The sequence below is a fragment of the Protopterus annectens genome, chromosome 5.part0 (genome assembly GCF_019279795.1).
Source record: "Protopterus annectens isolate FY-2018-M chromosome 5.part0, PAN1.0, whole genome shotgun sequence".
In the NCBI taxonomy this organism is placed as follows: Eukaryota; Metazoa; Chordata; order Ceratodontiformes; family Protopteridae; genus Protopterus; species Protopterus annectens.
In genome coordinates, this window is record NC_056735.1 from 949,313,637 (window position 1) to 949,318,345 (window position 4,709).

At 41.5% G+C, this 4,709-nt stretch overlaps 1 non-coding gene across 1 annotated transcript; it reads right to left on the reverse strand.

Moving 5' to 3' along the window:
* Positions 1-208: 208 nt before the first annotated feature.
* LOC122802936 lies at positions 209-362 on the reverse strand. Its single transcript, XR_006365015.1, has one exon. It is a non-coding gene; the product is annotated as a 5.8S ribosomal RNA (ribosomal RNA).
* Between the last annotated feature and the right edge of the window lie 4,347 nt (positions 363-4,709).

The window sequence follows — 4,709 nt, forward strand, 5'->3', positions numbered from 1 at the left end:
CTGCTTGACATCACCGACAGCCTCTGGGGGGGGTGGGCCAGATGCACGCCTGCTGCCTCCCATCCTCGGATGGGTTTCCCAGCTCAGGGTGGTGGGGGCTCCTCTCCTCCATCGATGTCTCTCCCTGGGGGACGGGGGTCCACGGTGGGCTCCCTCAACTCCCTGGCTGCACCCTTGATGGGGGCCTAACAGGCGATGGAAGGCACGACAACCCTCAGGCAGGCATAGCCCTGGGAGTAACCCAGGGCCACAAAGTGAGTTCTAAGTGTCGATGATCAACGTGTCCTCCAATTCACATTAGTTCTCACAGCTAGCTGCGTTCTTCGTCGACGCATGAGCTGAGTGATCCATCACTCAGTCATACGAGTTCTCTCTTCTCATTCACTGAGGGCACCGCTGCCAGTGTGGTGTCTCTGGTTGTCATGAGCATGCGAGGTTTTAGGGCACAAATGCCCTGCTGTAAACTGTAATCTGTATAACTGGAACATGCATATGTGCAATATATGCACATTTTAAGGATTACCTGCAGCAATCTGTAGTATTGTGTGTATCTTAAAGGTGGTAGAAGTAAATGTAAAACTTAGAGTTGTATAATTGTATTAATGCATTATATGTCACATATGATGGTACTAATCTTATCTCTTTATTTCTCTTACCCAAATCCTTATATCTTTTTTTATTTTCTTTATTTTTATTTTATTTTATTTTTAAACATATTTTTTATTTTATTTTTATTTTATTTTATAAATATTTTATTTATTTTATTTTATTTAATTTTATTGTTAAAAATAATTTTTATTGTATTTGTATTTTATTTTTCATTTTTATTATGTGTTGTCAAAATGTGTCCATGTTGTCCATGTGTACCACATCACTAAATGCTCACCAGCACAGCAAGGTGGGCCATCCCCATTGAATAAGCCTGCCCCCACTCTACCGGCTGTAGCACCGATGCCCAGCACATCTGGGAGCCAACCTGGCAGCATTGCCTCTGCTGCCCTGCACTACCTGCACCCTCAGGTAATTCTGCCCTGGAGAATGGTCTAGCTGTACCCTCCAGGAGCAGTTTCAGAAGTGGTGATTTCATCACCTGCAGCGAGTTGCCAGGAATGGTGCGCAGGATGGTGCACCGCACCATTGGTGCATGCCTACACCAGATAGAGAGCCTGCATGTTCTGAAGGAGGAGGAGGTGATGTCAAGCACTCCAGCCACCTATAGAGTAAGAAGACAGTGATGACAGTCCAGTAGGTGAGGATTTGATTCACACTGTCTCCAAAGCTTGACATCCGTGGCCTGGGTTGTCACCATCCTGACCCCAATCTTGGTGTCACCCAGCCTTTTGTGTACATCACCTTCCCTGTCTCTTGTCTTGTTTGTCTTGTCTGTCTGCAATTGCTTCCTCACCTACCTAACTTACCTGACCCAGACATACCTACGTCCCTTCCCCAACATTTCTCTCTCTCTCCCTCTCTCTCTTTCAAATAAAAAAAAAAATGGGCACCTGTCCCACAAAAATTTGTCCCATACATAGCTCTCCATTTTGCATACATGTCTTCTTGGCACACTTGAATTGACGTTGTGATCACCCCACTGTCTGGAGGTGACAGTCTAAATTCAGTTAATATTCTGCACATATTTTCAATTTACACTGTTAAAGAAATGGATATCTATGGTTCTTTCCTACCTCTCTCCTGCACATTTATGTCTTGCTTTCCCTTTGTTCTTCCCCTGCTTGCTCATTTCATCACTTTCCTATCAACCCTATTTTAACACCTTTATTCTGGTCAAAAAATAGAATCACACACAACACACATAAGTTGCTGCAAAAGCAATGAATCCCTTCACTTTTTAGGCTCCATGTTTGCACAGAGGTGTGTATCACACACCAGCCCACAGCAATGGTGAGCAGCAGAAAAATGATGCAGTTACCTCCAAGCAATTATGTTTAACCCCTGTATCCCAACACATAGCAACACATGTACTATACAGAATTAATGTCTTGCATTATCAATGTTTAAATAAAAGTATTTAAAAGTATTAGATAGATCTGAATTTGAACCCAGTTTCTTCTAGGCCCAAATAGGTATGTTTCAGTGCATTACCACATGCTGCCACAGAGTCATGTAAGTGGCAGGTGTGTTGCATAGACTCAGTATTAACTGTCAGACTTTAGCACTGCAGCTCGCATTTGCGCACTGCTTTGCTACATGCAACCATGTGTGTCTCGCATATGCATACACTTTGCCAACTATCACACAAGTCCGCTGCTTAACATGTTATGGAAAAGTAAATATTATTATATATTACTGCTTACTGTCTATTTCTTGTTTATGACATAAAATGACATGTATAATCACTACAAACTGAAGGCCCTGTCTAACAATATGTCACATATTTATAAAACAGTCATGTGTTGCCACCCTCCCCCAACACTGCAACCCTGCTGTCTCAGTACTATTTCCACAAATATATCACACTACTACAGAAAGTAATATCATATGTTGTGTGATATGCAATGCACATCTAATCTGGTAACTTAGAGAACTACAGCTATTGACTCATAAGTCTAAAATACTTAATTCAAGGCTAGGGAAGGAATCAACATGGACCTTATTCACAGGGACATAGGTGACTTTCAACACACTTGACTCAACCCATTCTGTTTTTGTCAAGGGTAGATATTGATTATTGAACCTTGTGAACTTCTTTGATACTGGCCCCAAAGAACTGGATGAGGGATAACAAGACATACCACCTATGTTGAGTTATCCAAGGCTTTTGACAATATCCCCTTTCATGTCTCATAGTGAATATCACCCATCTGGGAATTAAGTATACAGTAGCAGATGGTTAGCCAGCTGGCTCACTGACAGAACATACACTCTCAAAGTTGGGGATGGCATGTCCACTACTAGCCCACTTATGAGGGGAATACCACAAGAAACTGTGCTGGGACCTCAACTGTTTAGAAACCACTTCCCTGAAATGCAGGCAACAGTACATGGTCTGTAATTTACCAAGTTTGCAGATGACTGTTAACTGGACACAATCATAGAGCCACCAATGATGGTAACATATTACAGAAGGGACTGACACAGACAAATGATTGGTGTCAATCTCATGGACTAAACCTTAAAGCAAACAATGCCTCATTGTCCCCTTTGGCAATGAAGTACCCCTTATAATTATGCTATATATAGCACTCCTCTAAGCTCAAACACAGTGTTGTGACACTTGGGAACATATGTTGATAGCAATCTACACGTTCATCACTATGTGTCCATAGTGGTGAGACACACATACTGCATTGCGCACTACATACATATGGACATCACATCTGAGACCCAGGGAGGTCATAGCTCTGCTATACCCTACCCTTATCAGACCACTAATTGAGGACAATGCTCGCACCAATAACTGAGTATAATGCACCCTTCTTCATGTACCTCCCTACACATCTTCCAGTGATGTGTAACTGAAGCATACCACCTTTGTCACAATGAGCTGTCACACAGGTTATTGGCCATACGTAGGTATTATTTTTGTGGAATATACATGACTGCCTGATGGTGTGGAATATCAATCAAGTTGTTACATCAGATGCATGTGTGCTACCTGTTCTGCTGTTGCACACACCACATACATAGGTGTTTGACAACATTAATGACATGTATATCATTCATAACAATGTGGATTGTGCCATATATATATATATATATATATATATATATATATATATATATATATATATATATATATATATGCCATGCCTAGCCTGTATTGATCATAATGTTCCATACAGGTATACCATTGTCCCTTCTAACACCTCCAGCAAATGTTACAGTGCCAGGACAGTATGCGTGGTTACTCTCTTAGAGTGTGGATATCTCATAATAGTTGTTCAAGTGTGTTTGTGTAGACTCATCTCTTATCACTCTAAATCACATATGTTATGTCAGAGGCATGGGATTACTGGTGGTGTTACTCTGATATTGTCAATGGCTGTGGTTGGTTCTTTTAATGATTTACATGAACCTTTGCCTGTGTCCCATTTGCTGGAGACCTCTTCTGAGATTACAAATATATTCAAGCATATCAGTTTGCACAGTTTCACAATATGCACCCTACCCCAATTGTATGTCAGATCTCTGATAGATATCCTTTGCATTATTCATGTAGGGGTGCTTATCTCACACAGACATCCTCCCCATTGTTGTGTCACCTTGTGTGACAGTCACATAAAACACATTTTCACTGTACTGTCTCTACTGTACCATATAGATATGTGATCAGTGTTGCTGCTACAACCATCTTCCATTGACATGCCCTCATCTGCTGCACATTAGGTTGTTTCATCTGTCCTCTTTCCCTATGTTTATTTTTATTCTTCATCTGTGTGTCCTTATTCAATGCACGCACGTCCCGAGTGTTCGTTTTACATGGCAGTTGATGCACCATTACAGATCACTTACACAGCTCCAGTGCAAAATGCCAGGAATGGAATATCACAGGTTTATAGGTGTTTTCTAGGCTAACAACCAAAGGGGCCTTCTTAAGCCTAGCCATGCATCCAAAATCTCTAACAAGTTCTAATACCCTTGATAAGTGTAAGCATGGGCCTGGGAGATGAACCATTTACCAGTTACTTGTGTCCATTAGAGACATAGGTGCCAAACCAGCGATGAATTTCCAGTTTCCCATCCAATTG